Below are 20,275 nucleotides of genomic sequence, written 5' to 3'. Positions count from 1 at the left end.
AAAAATTTAATTCATTAAAGAGGCCATTTCTTGCCTTTAATGTTGAGAAAAAAAGTCATCACCGAGGGATACATCCAGCAGGTGGCACAATCACCTAATGTTTTACTTTACATAAATATTTATAATATATCACCTGAGTTTAAAATAAGGATTGACCATTATGATTTTTTTTAATAGGGGATGTCTAAAGATATGGTATTATTATTATTATTGTTACATTTAAAAAATACAATTATTACTATTATATATATATATATATATATATATATATATATATATATATATATATATATATATATATATATATATAAATATATATATATATATATAAATATATATATATATATATATATAAATATATATATATATATATATATAAATATATATATATATATATATATATAAATATATATATAAATATATATATATAAATATATATATAAATATATATATATATATATATATAAATATATATATATATATATATATATATATAAATATATATATATATATAAATATATATATATATATAAATATATATATATATATAAATATATATATAAATATATATATATATATAAATATATATATATATATATATATATAAATATATATATATATATATATATAAATATATATATATATATATATATAAATATATATATATATATATATATAAATATATATATATATATATATATATATAAATATATATATAAATATATATATATATATATATATATATATATATATATATATATATATATATATATATATAAATATAAAATTAACATCACACATATTTTTACATTTATATAAATAATTGTATATAAACCACTTGAGTTTAAGATAGCGGTGACCAATATGAGATATATATATATATATATATATATATATATTTTATGGGTAGTTACCTAAAACAAACAAACTATTTTAAATAATGTGTCATGGATTCTATCAGCCATATAAAGAAGAAGTATGGACTATATATGTGCTAAGTCAAACATATATGTGTACCAGCAAGCAGAACATTATTGGGGCTGGTGGAGTGAAGAAGCGGGTGTGACTCTGGAAGCCCCTCCCTCTAGTTCCTCCAGTACACAAGCCTCTAGTCAGTGGCTTGGCTCCTCCTCCTTTTGGTGGGTGTTTGGGCGGGGCTAGGCCTGTGGGCTGACCCACGTCCTTGAATTCTGCAGCAAGGAAATCATCTACATGCATGCAAGGAGGCCGACTGGTGTTCTGCTTGCGCTGACGGAAAATGTCATGCGGTCGAGAGAGCTGGCCAAACGCACCTCGCCCCCGACCCCGAGGGGCTGCCATGAAATGAGCTCGTTTCGCAGGCTCCACTGCTATATACATTCAAGGTAAAGTAGTAATCTCTGACTAGAATGGTGCAACACATTGTTTACCTGGACGTGATGAAGGTCTCGTGTTTGTGTTTGCCCAGTCTGAAGCCTTTGGGTGGTTTGCTGTGTCCTGGGGAAGAGGGTTCACTGAGGAACGAACGTTCTACCTCTGTCTTCAGGTCCAAGTCTGGACAACACTAATGGGCCAGTGCAACTAGGTCTACTTTCACCTGCAACACATACATTAATAATTCTCAAATTAACCACTACACGTAACATAAGCAATTAATACTTTTATAATTCATTTATAATCCAGACTCAACAAAATGTACATAATGAATAATGATTCTAAAACTTCTGTAAACAAAAATGTGTTACCTTAAAACATGTTAACGTAGCTCTCCAGTTGTTTGATCATATATTTCAATCACAAATACGTTTATTGTTCCTGCAAACAGGCGTCTCAATATGTCAACATCTGTCTCCATCTAATCTGACTGGAATGGAGAGAACCACAGGGCCTTTAACTGCTCATCCAGGACATCCAAGAGTACATAAACTGTCCTGAAAGTAGATAACCTTTTTTTATATATTTATTTTACTTAAGTTTATTTCAAGTAATAATTTTTTTACCGTTTTAGTAAACTACAAAATCCCGGTCACACACATAATTGCTTTCCGTGTCTATACTAGAGCCCTGCATGAACTTCAAATAAAGAAAAATGTTTGGAGTTTTTTTTTTAAGTAACGACCAAGCGGCCAGCGGCAGAAAGTGAGCCTATGTTTGATCAATTTAGCCTTCTCAAATCATCACGACTTTCCTACAATAAAATCTACAGATATAAAACAGTTAAAGCATATCACAATGTTCGTTTAAATGTTTAACCAATATATATTTTCGCTATTAGATGCATATCTAATCGTTTTTGTGGAGAGCTAAAGCGTGCTTTACAGGACATGGTGGTGCCGTCATTTTTGCTCATAAAGGTAAGAAGAGTATACATAATTCGGAACTACTTTTATTTGTGTGCACTCATAATATCAACAAAACGTTGTGCTTTTATAAAATAAGGGATACATAGGCCTACAGGATGCGCTTTCTGCAATTTCAGCCAGGAGCGCTTCACAATGATGGAGCGAAACTCAGCGAATACTTGCCTCACAGACTTGCTAAATATATCTATTGAAAGCTTAAAATGACTACTAATTCAAATTAAAAACTCTTTTAACAGATTTTATTAAATAGTAAATATGCATTTCTCTCTAAAGGCGAGGTCAATGAGGAGAAAACTTTTAAGTTAATAATAAATAATTCAAATATCTCAATATTTCCCCCGTCACATACATGGTAGTTAATTACTTTTGCTGGTACTTTTCGGCACACTTTAGCCTATTGCGTGAATTTTTTGCACTGCACATGAACAGTTGACTCACTGTTTGCCGTGGTTATCAAATCAAATCTCTTCCAAAATGCAGCTTTTCCCGAAGCATTGGGAACTTTTAGTAACTCCCTACACTCCAACTTATGTGTAACAATATTTCATACAGTAGCCTGTGTGTGCTCTGCGCATATATGGGCACAATGAAATGAGATTAGCTAAAAGAGCCTGAGTCCAATCTGTAAAAAAAAAAAAAAAAAAAAAATATTGGCCCCATCAGGACTGGACGGGCTTGCAGACCTCTAGTCTGTACTGCCTGTGGTTGAACGGTGTCTAGAGAGGCGTTGGAGCAGGTAGAGTGGGCTCAGTTTCAGGCTCTGCATTAGCCGCATTCTTGAGCAGAGTCTCTAAAGACGCATCCTCTTTACAGAGCTTCTGCACAAATGAGGAAAAAGAGAGAAGGACAAGATTAATATGTGAAACTCCCTTCTTCCAGGCTATAGGGCACAGCTTAATTATGATATATAACCTAAGCTGCCACATGTACCATAATGTGTAAGTCCTCCCTCCACTGCAGCAGCTGCTTCAGGTCACTTACACTAAGAGCCAAAGAGCGACTGTCTATGTATTCATCCTATGTAGCATAAAGAATATGTATTAGCATTTCATACTAGCACAAACAAACATATGGATTCTGTTGTCCACCTACCATAGTTTCACCGTTCACAATCTCTCTCAAAAAGTCGAAAAGGGCTGAAAGGAGCTCAGTTATCTCTTTGTTAAAGGGCATGGTTTCCCTGCGGATCAGAGAGGAAATGGCCGAGCTGTTTCTCTTCAGAGAGAACACAAACAAGAGAATTAACCATAAATATTACACACAAAAACATTTTACACCATCTTTAATTTTGCTGTAAAGAAGGGTAGGGATGCTCCGATAATTATTGAAACATCCAGATTAACCAATAGAGAGAAATCCCTATACTATTTTATCTAAATAAAAAATAAAACACTAAAAAATAAACTACATTTATTTTAAGTGAATTTAGGCCTTAATATTATAAGTATAATAAAATTGATATTTATTAAGAGATTAAAAATAAAAAAAAGATTACATTTAAATGTGTTAAAATTAATTTTAATCAAATGTAAAAATAGAGGATTTAAAAAGATTAAATTTAACTGTTACAAAATAATTTTATGCAAATGTAAAAAATACATTGTGCACCCGTAAATAAGCAAAGATGCCATCAAACGCATTGTGATACCTTTTCAGGTGATAGAGACCGTAGTCGTGCTCAGTGAGAAACATCATGGTTCGCAGACATGTGAGCTGGAGTGTGTAACTGTTGTGTGTATTTCCCAACACTTCCAGTATCCCGTCACATATGCACGTCATCATGTCTCTGGTTGGCAGCGCGTTGGCCAGCTGCTCTGCCTCAGACACAGAAGCTTCACCCGAGCCGCTCACAACCAGTGACACATCCTGGTCACATAGTGACTGAAGGATGGAAGCTGTCAATTCAAGGTTCTGCTGTGCTGACAGTGCAGCGTCTGCAGGTAGGACAAGCATGGCAACCAACCAGGGTAAAAAGGTCTGACAGTTCGTCCTCCACTTTCCCATCACTCCGGCCCTCATTGCGTGCAGGTCCACCCAGTAGAGCCAACATGGCTGATTTGCAAGACCGCTGAGAAGCCAGCAAGTCGAGGAGAGCTAGTAACATTAAAGCGTGAGCCAGCCGCCTCCCTAAATACACAACAAACAGTCCATTTGAGCTATCTGGAATATACACACCAGTCAACTAACACACTTAAATGGGTTTTTTTTTTGGCTTATTAGGTATTTAGGCTTAATCCATTATTATTACACCTAATCAACAGATTTTTTTTTTTTATTGAATTATATGTTGGTCATTTAATTTCATCCTAATTGACTGCATATAGCTAAAAATCCCCCAATTGAAGCCAAAAGCAAGAGTCTTCCAACAAGAGGCCACATTTTTGAATTACAATTCCTAGTTTATTATTTTTAATTGTATAATATTTTTTTAGGACTTCTGAGATTTATTTTACATAATATAACTTAAAATATAATAGAATACTTCATTTAAGCAATTCTATTCAAATATAAACTACAAATAATTGTATTTAAAATTATCAATTATATTAGAAATGTGTGTACGTAAAAAATCAGTATACATATTTTAATAAATGCTTAAATGTTATGTGTGCTGTCACAAATATTCTTTCCACTCAATTATGTTGTAATAACAAAATGTTATTTCATTATAACGACATCCTTTTCTCGTTAAAAAAAATGACATTTTCTAGACTTTTTTTTTCTCGTAATGACGTCATAAAAACTACATGTTTCTCCATTATAGAAAATATTGTTACATTATGAGAGTGAGGCGATTGTCCGCACTGCTGGTGTCGCCACAGTCCTGAGATAAATGAGGATCTGCACGCTACTGATGTTACTGCAGGAGAGCTAACAGAAATAGCCTACACTGTTTTAAATGTATTTTAATGCTATTGTTTTTATTATAGCAGCATGTAGAATTAATATCCAATCAAATTTAAGATGATCAGATCAAACCAGTTATTTTTGAATAATTGACTCTGGGCTTGGAACATTTATTGTTAATGACTTTGCTTTAACACCAAGCAATACAAACATTTCTTGTCATTTAATTTTCTACTTAAAAAGAGAAATGACAAACGGTTTAATTAATACTATTATTATTATTTCATTTTGTTTGGGAACCGAAAAAAAAATGAAAATTAAGCTTGATTTTTCATTTTTTTTTGTGTATAAAAAGATTTGCTTGCTTCATATGTAACAATGTATAATATCTTCTATAAAGGGAAAAACATGTTTTTTATGACTTTGACATTATAACGAGAAAAAAAAGAAATTTTAATGAAAAAAAAACTTTCAATGACATAAATATCTCTTTATTATGAGAAAATGCCATTTTAATGAGATAATTGTCATTTGACCGACATATCTTATTACTGCGAAAAAAATTTGTTTTAACTAGAAAAAGATGTCCTTTTAATGACATCTCGCCATGACGAAAAAATATGTGGAAAAAATAATGTGTGGCAGCAATCCATCACTGCACATATGTGTGTGTTCATGTGTATAAATATAAATTTATAATTGTTTTTGATATCTTATGAAAACAAATCCACAAGCTATGAACAAATTGTCCTTAATGTGATGAATGTGTCTTACTGTTGCAGGTCCTTCTGCAGCTGCTCCAGCAATGTCCTCATAACCAGAGTCGCAGTGGGCGCAGCAAGATCACAGAGCTGTATGCACACGCGGCGGAGCATGGAGAGTAGCGGCGGACAGCTGCTGACACACACAAACACCTCAGCACTTCCTGTAATACTCGAGCCTGTGCATGAAAGCACACACTCCACAACTTTCGTGTGTTTATCGCAACCCCGACGTCTTGCAAGTTCTGATAGCAGACCAAGGCTGCTGTAGATGTTCTCTGGAGCAGCCAGAATAGAGTTCAGCACTTCCTTCAACATCAGAGACCAGCTGTTTCCAGCCATCCAGAGACAGAATTGTGGCAAGGCACAGATCTGACCAAGGTTACGAAAACATTTCTGCTGCATTTAAGGTTCCTAAGAGCACAGTGGCCTCCATAATCCTCAAATGGAAGATGACCAGAACCCTTCTTAGTGCTGGCCATCTGGCTAAACTGAGCTATCGGGGGAGAAGAGCCTTGGTGAGAGAGGTAAAGAAGAACCCAAAGATCACTGTGGCTGAGCTCCAGAGATGCAGTCGGGAGATGGGAGAAAGTTGTAGCAAGTCAACCATCACTGCAGCACTCCACCAGTCGGGGCTTTATGGCAGAGTGGCCCGACGGAAGCCTCTCCTCAGTGCAAGACACATGAAAGCCCCCATGGAGTTTGCTAAAAAAAAAAAAAAAACACCTGAAGGACTCCAAGATGGTGAGAATTAAGATTCTCTGGTCTGATGAGACCAAGATAGAACTTTTTGGCCTTAATTCGAAGCGGTATGTGTGGAGAAAACTAGGCACTGCTCATTACCTGTCCAATACAGTCCCAACAGTGCAGCATGGTGGTGGCAGCATCATGCTGTGGGGGTGTTTTTCAGCTGCAGGGACAGGACGACTTGCAATCGAGGGAAAGATGAATGCAGCCAAGTACAGGGATATCCTGGACGTAAACCTTCTCCAGAGTGCTCAGGACCTCGACTGGGCCGAAAGTTCACCTTCCAACAAGACAATGACCCTAAGCACACGTCTAAAATAACGAAGGAGTGGCTTCACAACAACTCTGTGACTGTTCTTGAATGGCCCAGCCAGAGCCCTGACTTAAACCCAATTAAGCATCTCTGGAAAGACCTAAAAATGGCTGTCCACCAATGTTTACCATCCAACCTGACAGAACTGGAGAGGATCTGCAAGGAGGAATGGCAGAGGATCCCCAAATCCAGGTGTGAAAAACTTGTTGCATCTTTCCCAAAAAGACTCATGGCTGTATTAGATCAAAAGGGCGCTTCTACTATATTCTGAGCAAAGGGTCTGAATACTTAGGACCATGTGATATTTCAGTTTTTCTTTTTTAATAAATGTGCAAAAATGTCAACAATTCTGTGTTTTTCTGTCAATATGGGGTGCTGTGTGTACATTAATGAGGAAAAAAAATGAACTTAAATGAGGCATTTAAGAGGCACCAAAATCTGCGTTCTTATTCGGTTCAGTGCATACCGGTTCCATAGGTACTGGTGCCATTTTGGTACCGGGTTTCGGTACCCAACCCTAGTCAGGACACACAACCTAATTTTTTATTGGTAATAATCAATAATCAAAGTTTTTTAGCAGTCGATAACAGTCCTAATTGAAACTATTTGCTATTGAACTTTACATTCACTTAAAAAAAAATTTACATTTTAAAATAGTTTTAAGTATTTCTCAAAACATAAATTACAGCTTTTATATTTATAGTAAATAAATACATAAACGAGAAATAAATTAAGCAAGAAATAAAGAAAAAAAAATATTTTGTGAATATTTAAGTTGGACTAATTTTAACAATATAATATACAGTGAGAAAAGTTAGGTGCATTTATACTGCAAAGCCTAAATGATAGATAGCAAAGTTAAAACGTAAGGCTTATAGTATGAGAGCAGTTACAAGACCCACCCCATCTGCTGTCATCAAGTTCTCCAGATTCTGACAAAGGAAACAGCAAAACTTAGATGCAACACCCATAATAATACATGATGTCTTTATCAAGGTGTGACCCAATCCTATGGCATTTGAGCATACAGTTTAGTTTAAGTTTATTGCCACATCAACTTCACAGGCTATTTCACGACAAATATTAAAAACTAGGTAAACAATATAGTTGTATAAAATACAAAATACAATAAAAATCAATAAAACCAATTATAAAAATCAAAGTACCACACATAAAATTCTAAAAAAGATTCTTTAAATTAACCAAACTGATATATAACTATTCCATACTCCAAGGAGATTCAGGAAGTCAAATTTTCTAAATGTGGTCTGATGTGCATTCCATAGGGTCTAATATAGCTAGGTCTGGCTTCATATAGATGCATTGTGGGGAAAAGATGGAATTATAAGATGGATTGTGTAAAAATTCATTTTGAAGTAATAATTTCAAGTGTCTGAACCGAAGAGTGGTTTCATTTGCTTCTGTGTATAGGCTTTGTACTGAGGTCCTGAAAGCACCTAAGGCAAATCTCAATCCTTGGCATTTGAGCATATGAGTGTTTTGTTTTATAGCTAACTGTAAGAGATCATCAAAGTGTGTCCTTATTCTTGTTGAAACTTGAACCATCAGTGCCCTAATGTCTTGATCAATACCCAACACAAAAGGCATACCTGTTGTAACTTATCTTCTGTAATCTTAAACCCTCTAAAATTTGGTTATGTGGTTGATAACCTCACCTGCTTTATCCAGTCAATAAGCTTAGGAATGCCACTGATATCAAAATGCTATTTTTCAAGTGGCTCCAACCACTTAAGACAGCTCTGAAAAACACATTTAATCATAGGAGGTTAGATGTGAAAGCACTTTCATTAACAAAAAATATAAAATGGCTTTTAAGGCCTTGGAAAAAAAAGGCTTCTTAATAGATCATAGGACTGGTGGTTTCGCTGAGATTTAAGTGTTTGGTGAGCTGCAAAATAATAGTAGGCTAACCTTGAAGCTTGACATTGTTTTCATCAGCTTTGCAAACATTAAGTAATGGAGCAGCATAGTGCTCCATCATCTGGACATCACCTGACGTCTGAATCACCAGCAGTACAAGCATACAGGCATAGTTATATGTAACAGACTTCCTTGCTTTTCCTTCCCTGTAAGAGAGAGTGAGAGGAAGTCCACAAGAGAACGAGAGAGAGAGAGAGAACAAATCATTTAAGAAGATATAGTACATTTAAATGAAAAAGACTATGGAGTGCCCCAAGGTTCTATATTTGGCCAATTTGCATTTACTAACATCCTATCTACATTGTGTCAAGAAACATTCTACACAAATTCTATTATATTTTTATTTGTCATTAGATTGTCTAAATATACTGTCTGACAGACATTTTTAAAACCCTGTTTATGTACAACAGGTGTATTAGCATATTCTCACCCTTGGCCCTCTTTGGCATGGAACTCTACCAGGTTGACCAGACAGCTGAGGTTATTATCCAAGCTAAAAGCATGTGCGACAGCATTTCAGCCTGTGCTGCTAAACCTAATGAGATACAGACTATGAAGGGTTGCCAAAACATCTGGATTATCGCCATCTTCAAGCTCTGCCCCGTTCAGCTCAGCAACACCCTGTAGTGCATGTAGAGTCTGCATAAGCCACACCCAAAAACCATCGTCCATTGAACCCTCTCCACTGGCAGCAGTATTTTCACCCTCACCCTCTGAAAGGGGCATCAGCGGAGCCAAGTGAGAGGGTGGAGTCAGGTGAGTAAGGGGTGTCAGGAGACGTAGCGTGGTGATTTCGTGTTGGCTAAGGAGGAAGAGAAGGCCCTGCTGAGACTGTGACAGGAAACGCATCAGTTCTCTGACAGCCTTGAGGGTCCGATGTTGGCACATGTAGCTGGATACGACAGGACAACTGCCAGGGATTCCAGAAGGTGACAAGCATGCATGTATCTGTGAAACAATTAATAAAATGCAGTAATTAAAGAGATGCTAAATATTTGAACAAAAAGGGTAAATAATATAGTTGAGTCCCCACACTGACAACTGATACATTAAATTTTTTTATATTTATACTAAATATTAATTAATATTGATCATAAATAAAAGAAACCACAAATTTTCATCACAAATAATCAAGGCATCAGTTTTGTAGCCATATGGTCCTGACCTGTACAATGTTGGATAGGGATCATCGCGTTCTGGTGGCCCAGTGATCCGGGCACTGGTGGGAAAAGCTTTCCCAGGAGGCTGTACCATACAGTCAGGTGCTGTCTCCAGCAGGTGGAGCACTTCCTCCAGGAGACCTTGCAGCCTTTCCAGGTCACCTTCTGACAAAGAGGCAGATTCCAGCAAAGTATCAATGTCAATTGGGCTTTCCCGCTCTAACTCCTGGGTTTCCCTCTCTCTCTCTCATTACCTTCCCTCTCAGTGCTTTCTTTTTCTCTCTCACTACCCTCTCGCTCACCAACCTCCCCCACTGTGGGATGGCATTCAGCCCAAATGCTGGCTGTCCTCTGCAGGTCAGTCAAAACCTCGTAAAAATGCCTTATGTAAAATGGCTGCGCCTGCCGTCTGGTCCTGAAACAAATCCAGCAGATCCTGATAACCCACTCTTTCCATCATTGTCATGGTGATGGTCTCTGAGCAGGACCTCAATACCCTGTGGTTCACTGATGATACTGTCGAGGGAGTGCAGCACGTTGAGTTTCAGAGTGGATGAAACGTGTTCTGCAAACAGCAAACTAAGGAGGCTGACAACGATCCCTTTCTCCAGCAGATTCTGCACAGCCTGGGCACCACAGTTTGGTTCCAGCTTTGAGCTGGCGTAAGTTCAACGCTATGGGCTGTGCCAGGGCAAAGTCCAAATTAAGAGTTTCACAGCTCCAATCGACCAGCTGCTTCAACTTCTTGCTAAGCCCATGAGGGTCCTTAATAGAAAGGAAGTTCATCCCTTTTAGTAGAAAGGCAGGGATCTCCTCAAAGGCAGTTACCCAGCCTGCCCCTCGCTGTACCCCCTGCCCCTATCCCCAGGCCTCCAGCAGTTCTGAGAGTTTAGCTGCAGACTCCGCCCACACGGAGCTTGAGTCCAGGAAGTCTACTGTTTTAAGGTGTTTTAGCTCCGCCTCATAGCGTGTGATGTGTGGAGGCGTGAAGTGCTGGAGGGGTCAGGGTTCACACTCGTATGGATCATACTGAACGGTCGGTAGTGATGCAAGATCCTCGGGTGTATAGTCCAGGTCAAAGGCAGGCAGCTTGAAAGCCCCACTCTCCAAATCCTCCTCGTCACTGGATATCTGCTCACATCCATCATCACCTGCATATAAAAACAGAACACTTCACACACAGAAAACAGAACATCTAAGGCATTGTTACTGGCTCAGCAAATCTAGCAAGTTCAGTCTTGACCTCAAACTCTGTTGAAATGTTTAATTAAGTTGGGCGTCTTAGTAAATCAGAGTATAAACAAGACTAAATTGGTTATTTTGAATGTATTTTGAAAAATGTATTTTCTCTTTTCATTAAGGGCCAATATTTGCAATTGGCAATTGTTTACCCTTTATGAATATATATATATATATATAATATATATATATATATATATATATATGAATATATATATATATGAATATATATGAATATATATATATATGAATATATATGAATATATATATATATATATATATGAATATATATATATATATATATATGAATATATATATATATATATATATGAATATATATATATATATATATATGAATATATATATATATATATATGAATATATATATATATATATGAATATATATATATATATATGAATATATATATATATATGAATATATATATATATATATATATATATATATATATATATATATATATATATATATATATATATATTCATATATTCATATATATATATATATATTATATATATATATATATATAATTTTCCCCCAGAGCACCTGGTTTATATTCCCTCACAGCACTGCAACTACTCACCTTCTCCCTCTTCATCCCCCTCGCTTCCCTCGGACTGCACACCTTCATCATCCTCATCATCAGCCGGACCATAATCATAATTCTCTCCAGCAGGAAGAGACCCTCGCTCAGGTGAGACAGGATCCAGGTAATCATCGCCTTGTTCTGTGTTCTCCATCTTTACTAGACCTAAAGCACAAACAATACACCAAAGCTCAGTGCTTAGAACTACTTGTTCAGCTGAAGAAATGCAATTATAAATCTAATAATAATAATAATAATAATAAATAATAATGCTAAATAATATATAGTTGAGTCCACATTTTAAAACTATAATTATTTAAACCTGGAAATATTGTGAAAAAGAAATAAGTTTCTCTGAAAATTACAATTTTTAATTTCTCTCAAATTATTATACTAATAATATTTGAATATGTTTTTTTTATATTAAATAAGAAGAACTCCTGCTCACTCCCTTATATAATACTTAATATTTTCCACATAGACATACATTGACCAGGTGCAGGTAGTGCCTCCTCGTCATCATCGTCTGGAGGTGGTGGTCCTGGTGGGGTCTGTGGACCTCTGGGTTGTGGTCTGGGTGGGCTGCCATTATACTGTTCTTCATTCTCCCACTCTGCAATAGATTGACACACTCACATTTAATGTTTCACATAACAACATAACATTATATATTTGTGTATATAATGTTTTGCTGACCAGGCTAAATGCCCCTCTTGGATCCCAGTGGGGCAGCGGGGGAGGAGGAGGTGGCGGAGAGTCCTGCTCGTGACTATGGGGGCGCTCGGCTGTGCCATACACTGCCAACGTCAGGCATGTGTACCATCCATGCAGGACCAAACCATCTGCATTTATCTTCAATAACACAAAGACAAAATGAAAATTAGGACATAGCCTGAGACTCTAGAAGAGATTAGCAAAAAACTCACTCAGTCCAAAACAAATGAAGGCTGATTTGTTTACAAGTCACGTGAGTGCAGGAGCTAACAGCTTTATTCATTGCAGAGGCATGTGCAAATACATTGTGGATTTGGGAAAATGCTTTTCAAGTTTTCATAGAGCTGAGGAAAGCTGCTGTCAGCAGTTTTGGAGAAACCACAAACATATTGGTGCACATGTGTGAGCTTTAAACCGAAATATGATGCTGGGCTGAAACAAAGGGGTCTCTTACCTTCCCATTAGGCCTGAAGATGATTGATTTGTTCTCATCGTACTCGAGGCTAGTGTGAAACAAACACCATCATTAGTGATTTAAACATTTAAAAGACTACATGCATCTTTCAGCTATAGATTTGTGAGACAGTGTACTGTATTTCTAGTTGAGCATGTCCAACACAGGTGTGCATGCGTGTGTGCATGCATGTGTGTGTGTATGTTTGAGTTTATTTAGTACCTGCCCAGCCTGTCAAACACCGCAGCGTTGGGTTTGGACACATTGTTGAAGAACAGGTCTAACTGGACTGCGTGAGGGGCCGTTTCCCTGAAGATACACAGGAAGGGGCATTGTAACCGTCAAAACTCAGACATGAAACCCCTATTTGCCATCAGCAGCAGCCACTTTTGATCCAATCAAACTTCCTATAAATCGGTTAGCCTGCGGGAATCATTTTAAATATCCCTCTTTTTCAGTTATTACATATTCAACATGATCCTTTTAAAAGGTTAGAATTAAAAATAGTTTTATATGGTCTGTCCTATAAAAACAAACTTCCCTTTTCTCTCATTGTTCTCTGAACAGGTATGGAGACAAGAAGGATGAGGGATGAGATCATGGGAAAAGCTGAGAGTGGTCAGAGAATAGGGGGTGTGGTGGATCAGCTTTTAAAGGAGGAACAAAAGCGACCACAGAAACCTTTCCCAATTTCCTCAAATGTCCTCCAGCCACTTCACTTCTAAGGATACCACAGTATTACTCATGTCCTATTGTGACCTAAAGTAGCACTGGAACAGTTTGTACACATTGTAAACATGGTAGAAGTGCTGTTAACGGTCATAAAATATATATGAAACTTAGGGATGCGCATATGAATGTGATATATACACTACAGTTTGAAAAGTTTTTTTGTTTGAAAGAAATTAATACTTTTACTCCACAAGGATGCATTAAATAGTTTAAAAGTGACAGTGAAGACATTAATAATGTTATAAAAGATTTTTAACTCAAAATAATTCTGTTCAAAGAATTCTGAAAACAGCATGTCAGCATAAAAAAAATCCTTTCGGTAAGTTGCCTCTAAATTCATCATGTTAGCACTAAAAAAGGTAAAGTTCTAGAAATAAAAAGCCGCCTTCTCTAAATGACTAGATGGCTGTTGGATGACCAGTAGGGCTGAAACGATTAGTCGACATTATCGACAATAAAAATTGTCGACAAATATCGTTGTTGTCGAGTACTCGTTTGATTTAATTTGACCTAATTTGGAGCCTGCAATAATGCGGTTTGACCAGTGTAATTCAGCCCTTCTCGATGCAATTCAAGAGAAGAAGAGATACAGCGCTCAGCACTGTTCAGAGAAACGCACCCCGAGCCGAACCGAATGGCCGTTTGGATATGAAAATATATGACGAGAGCTTTCCTCTCAATAACGAAATAAGCAACAAGAACAACAAAACAATCACAGCAGTGTGAAAGCAGCAGTTAAAAATGCATCTTATTACACCGATGGGGATGTTTGCACGAGTAAAAGGAGGTGCTCAGTAAAGCATTCACGTCACGTCTATAGTATTTTATGCAATACCTTAAATCAAGCAGCTTTACGGTATTAAACATTATTATTAAATATTTGATTAAAGTGATAGTTTGGTTTGCAGAGATCAAAGCTTAATCTAGCTCAGGACTGTTTTGATCATCATAACCCAGTAAGGAGAGATTACTCTACCAGTCAAAAGTTTTTGAATGTTTTTTTTTTTTTTAACAAGACGTCTCTTCTGCTCACCAAGCCTGCATTTATTTTATGCAAAATGTGCAATATTTTTACAATGTAAAATAACTGCTTTCTATTTGAACATATTTTAAAATGTAATTTATTCTTGTGATCAAATCCAATTTTTCTTCACTGTCACATGATCCTTCAAAAATGATTCTAATATGCTGATTTGCTGCTCAAGAAACATTGATTATTATTATTATTATTATTATTATTATTATCAATATTTAAAACAGTTGAGTACATTTTCTTTCAGGATTCTTTGATGAATATAAAGATCCAGAGATCAGAATTTATCTGAAATAAAAAGCTTTTGTAAATATCTTTTTTTTTTTTTTTGGGTGGAGGGGGGGTTATTGTAGAAAGTAATAATTGTATTTAGCAAGGATGCTTTAAATTGACAAAGACATTTAAAATGTTACAAAAGATTTCTATTTCAGATAAATGCTGATTTTCTGAACTTTCTATCATCAAAGAAACATGAAAAAATTATATTCAGTTTTTTTAACATAATAATAATAATAATAAATGTTTTTTGGAGCAGCAATTCAGTATATTAGAAAGATTTCTGAAGGATCATGTGACTGGAGAAATGATGATAAAAATTCACCCTTGAAATCACAGGAATAAATTACATTTTAAAATATATTCAAATAAAGAATTATTTTAAATAGTAAAAAATCTTTCAAAATTTTACTGTTTTGCTGTACTTTGGATCAAATACATGCAGGCTTGATGAGCAGAAGATACTTTTAAAAACAATTTTACTGTTAAAAAATGACTGGTAGTGTATATTGTGAATAAAATAGTTTATCCAAAAATAAAACATCTAATCGCTTACCTTTATTTTGTTTCTTATCCATATTATATACTTACGAAAGGAGATGTTACGCAGAATGAGGTGTCATTTAGTTAATTTTCATTTAGTAATTAAATGGTAAATAAGAAGGTTTCTCTCATGTCATCTCATGTTGTGTGTCAAATATATTTATTTGTATAAATTAATTGTATAATAATTGTAATAACATAATATTATTTACCAAAGCTGAAGTGATTAGACTATCTTTTATTTATTTGTTATGTATAACAGTATTTTAACTAATTGCAAGAGCTGAATAATCGATCAAATTCTATTGATTAATAAGTGAAATAATCGATGATTAGTCTATTAATCATTAGATTAACCGATTATCAAAATAATCGTTTGCTGTAGCCCTAAACCAGTGAACCATCGTAACCCAAGAATGGTCATATAATGTGGACGGCACATACCAATAAGCAGTGCCTATGTAGAGGGATACAGTAGTAGTGGTGTGATTCTTTAGAGACCATCTGATTTCTCACTGTACTTTTAGACAAGACACTGAGTGTGTGTGTGGAGTGTTTTCTCACCCAAATGCTCTGCTGTCAGGCAAGTTGCTGTGTGCTTTGATGCCAGGGGGAATGACTCGCACTTCTGTGATCAAGACACCATAAGGAAACCGCACAACATCATCATATGTCAACTTGTAAGAAGACAGACAGAAAAATGTTATGAAGAATACTTATCAAATCAAGGATAAATGTTATCACAGACAGACTGATCCAAGGGCCAGATTTCTCATACACACACCCTGACTGAGCAGCCAACCAGAAACACATTCTGGCTTATTCATCTGTTAAAGTCTTGGAATTAAGATTCTTATGGTTAAAGGTATTTGGAAAACTCAAAAGCATTCTCCGAAGTTCTCACTGAATCTTAAAATGGTTGAACGGTGTATATAGTCCTTTCCTTAACAGACTGTTATAGGGCAACAGGCCTGTCTAACTCGTTTCTACAGAGCTGTTGGAATATACCTGTGGGGTGATCAGATCACTGCAACAATACAAAAGCACTCATCAACCACATACATACACACACACCCTAACAAGACAAATTCCAGGACAAGAGCTGATTCCAGCTTTCACAGGATACCATGTAAAACACTGGAACGTGGAGAAACGAATGTATTCTCAAATTTAAAAAAATAATTTAAAAATCCAATTCACAGTTTCTCTCTCAACCTTAGATCCTAGTATAAAAAATAAAAATAAAGATTTTTATGCCTTGTGGTACTCTTTATTTTCAATTTATTCAATAATTTATTTGTTAGCAATCTGAAAAAAGACACCTTATTTTCCTGCCTAAGATCAGGCCGTTTGATTTGTTTTAAATATTAATTTGTTTTATTTCTGTGAGATTATGATAAAATAGTTGTGAGGTCATACTATCTGTGAAAATGCAATTGTTTTCAGAAGGTCATAACTATTGGAAGTAATTTAAGATTATTTAATCTATTCTAAGTAATCGGTTAAGAACTAAAATTAGCTTTTTATTGTTACTCAATTCTATTTTGCAATTTTGTAAGTTTTTGAGGCTGTCTCTCTCATACACTGAGCACATTTACACGTTTTGTTAAATGACACTTGTCAAGTTTACAGAATTCAAATAGTTTTGTCATGTTTCAAGCTCCATACCTGCGGCATCAATGATTGGCCTCATCAGAGACAACGATAGGGAGTAGGTACAGCACCTGGCCACATGGTGCGCTGACAATAACCTGCCCCTTAACACCAGCAAGACAAAGGAGCTCATTGTGGACTTCAGGAAAGTGAAGTGACATTCAGCCAAGTATGGTGACCCATACTCAGAATTTGTGCTCTGCATTTAACCCATCCGAAATGCACACACACAGAGCAGTGAACACACACACACACTGTGAGCACACACCTGGAGCAGTGGGCAGCCATTTATGCTGCGGCGCCCGGGGAGCAGTTGGGGGTTCGATGCCTTGCTCAAGGGCACCTAAGTCGTGGTATTGAAGGTGGAGAGAGAACTGTACATGCACTCCCCCCACCCACAATTCCTGCCGGCCCGGGACTCGAACTCACAACCTTTCGATTGGGAGTCCGACTCTCTAACCATTAGGCCACGACTCCCCCTTAAAGAAGCGCTGAAAAAAGGAAGAAAGAAAAAAGAAGAAAAGAAGCACGCATGACCCCATCCACATTAACGGGATGGTTGTTGATCGTGTCTTCAGCTTCAAGTTCCTGGGAACCACCATTTCGGAGGACCTGTCCTGGCCTACAAACACCTCCAGCCTGGTCAAGAAGGCTCACCAGCGCCTCTTCTTCCTCAGGACACTGAAGCAGAACCCATTTGCACACTGAAATATTTTCTATACACTTTACTGTTCATTGCACTAGTATACATGATATTCATATGTTCATAGTTTCTGCCTATAGTGTACATATACTTTTACATAATCCATCTGTATAGTTTGTTCATAGTACACATTTGTATATCATGCTGATTGTATTTAAAAATCTGTAAATGATGTCCATTATACTGCCTTATCTGTATATTTATTGTACATATTGTAGACCTTGTATATTCTGTACTTACTGCTTATTGCACTTCTGGTTAGATGCTAACTGCATTTCGTTACCCTGTACCTTACATGTGCAATGACAATAAAGTTTAATATAATCTAATATAATCTCAAAAACATGAACCATGAGCTCATCTGAGCACTGGGTTTGTAACTGAACAAGCACTGGCTGATACATTTACTACAATATATGAACATGTTATTGTCAATAATTTATCATGGTACATTCTGCTTGTTAATAGCAACTCAAATACGCTGTCAATAACAACAATACAGCCACTTGCTGGTTTGCTCTGGGGAACAACTTGCACGAAACGTTAATACAATACCGTCAGGTTTGCTCTGCCAAACAACATCTATAGTAGGTTAACCGGTTTAAAATTAAGAATAAATGGTGTCAATATGAAATGTGAATACTATCTTTAATGAACTGAATATGTATGAATTAACGTAACGTTACTGTGGCAAATAACAAGCTAACTAACTGTTCACATGCAGCGCTCAGTGTGTTGTTACAATGAAAACTTTAAGAAGGACGTTGAAATAATTTGTCTGTTAGACTTTAGTCTCTGTACCATGCGGTTAAAAGCCACGGGTGAAGATAGAAAACTTCGCAAGCTTACCTCTGCACTTTGATGCTTGAACGTATCTATAAAGAGCAGCTCTATTGCAGAACCCCCCGCCATCTGTCTTAGTCACATTACAACTTCCGGTAAAGGAAACACTTCCGGAGTTGAAGGTGTATGTCAGGTGTCAGGTGTCAGTTGTGTAGTAGTTTCCGTAGAGTTTAGTTATGGACATAAGATACATTTATTTTTGTAGTGCCCCTAATTAAACTGATATTCATATCTACTGGGATTGTTTTATTGAGGGCTTCCGGGTTTCTCTCTGTTTTTTATGTTGGCTACTGTTCGGCATCTTTAACCCACAAAAAGATCTAATTAATAAATAGTTTATTATTAACATATTATTACTTCTTGCAAAATTTCATATTCACTGCAGTAAATTCACTAATCAATTTTTTTAAAGAGGACTATTTCTTCCATAGCCTAGCCTTTATATAGCCTATAATATTAATGTCAATAATTTTACGAAAATAATATGTTTTGGAGTTATTTGTTATTATCATTAAGAGTTTAAAACAAAAACATTTTATTTTATACAACATCTTCTCAAATGTTATTTTCTTTTACACAAAATTTACCTTTTATAGATTAATTTCAAATGCCACTGTTTTATAAAGAATTTTAAAAGCACACAAAATGATTACAGAATTACAAAGCATTACAAAGGAATTACTGGAAATCGCTGAGTGATTCATGCACAGGAATGAAAGAAAGGAAAAGACAAAGAAAAAAAATTACAAAAAGAAGAGAAAAAGAAAATGAAAGTCCAGTGTTGTTGAAAATAGGCAAACAATGGGTCTTTTAAACTCAAATTTATAAGGAACATAACAATTTACAGGTTAAAGTAATGCACCTTCGCTCTATTAAGGACCTAAAAGAGTCCAATATCAGGTTTTAAGAAAACCAGAAAACATTGATAAAGGGTAATTAAAGTACTCAAACTTAATAAAATAAATAACTGAATAACTGAAGACCTTTTGTAACATTTAACAGACTCAGGTCACAGTACTGCTGGAGGTGGCTGAGCAACTGTTGTTCACACTGTTGTTTCTGTTTAAGACATAAAGCACTGAGGGTTGTTGATTAAGGTCATACTAACAGATCTCTATCTATCTATACACTCACTGTATGGCCCGGGGTGGCTAACGTCGGTCCTGGAGATCTGCAGCCCTGCAGAGTTTTGCTTCAACCCTACTGAACACACCTGAACAAGCTCATCAAGGTCTGAAGGGTTACTAGAAAGCTACAGGCAGGTGCCAGAGTTTCAGGACCGGAGTTCGCCGCCCGGGTATAGGCCTATATGTTTACCTGTGCTTTGTAACTGTGATAAATTGACTCATAAAATGGTTATAGGCCTATA

General features: G+C 36.0%; 1 pseudogene; it reads right to left on the bottom strand.

The window, feature by feature from the left end:
• Nucleotides 1–953: 953 nt before the first annotated feature.
• LOC132103503 (protein virilizer homolog) lies at nucleotides 954–18,975 on the bottom strand (annotated as a pseudogene).
• Nucleotides 18,976–20,275: the final 1,300 nt, after the last annotated feature.

This window comes from Carassius carassius, chromosome 24 (assembly GCF_963082965.1).
Source record: "Carassius carassius chromosome 24, fCarCar2.1, whole genome shotgun sequence".
Classification (NCBI taxonomy): domain Eukaryota; kingdom Metazoa; phylum Chordata; class Actinopteri; order Cypriniformes; family Cyprinidae; genus Carassius; species Carassius carassius.
The sequence above is the reverse complement of the archived record's forward strand: the minus strand, read 5'-3'. Positions and strand labels throughout refer to the sequence as shown.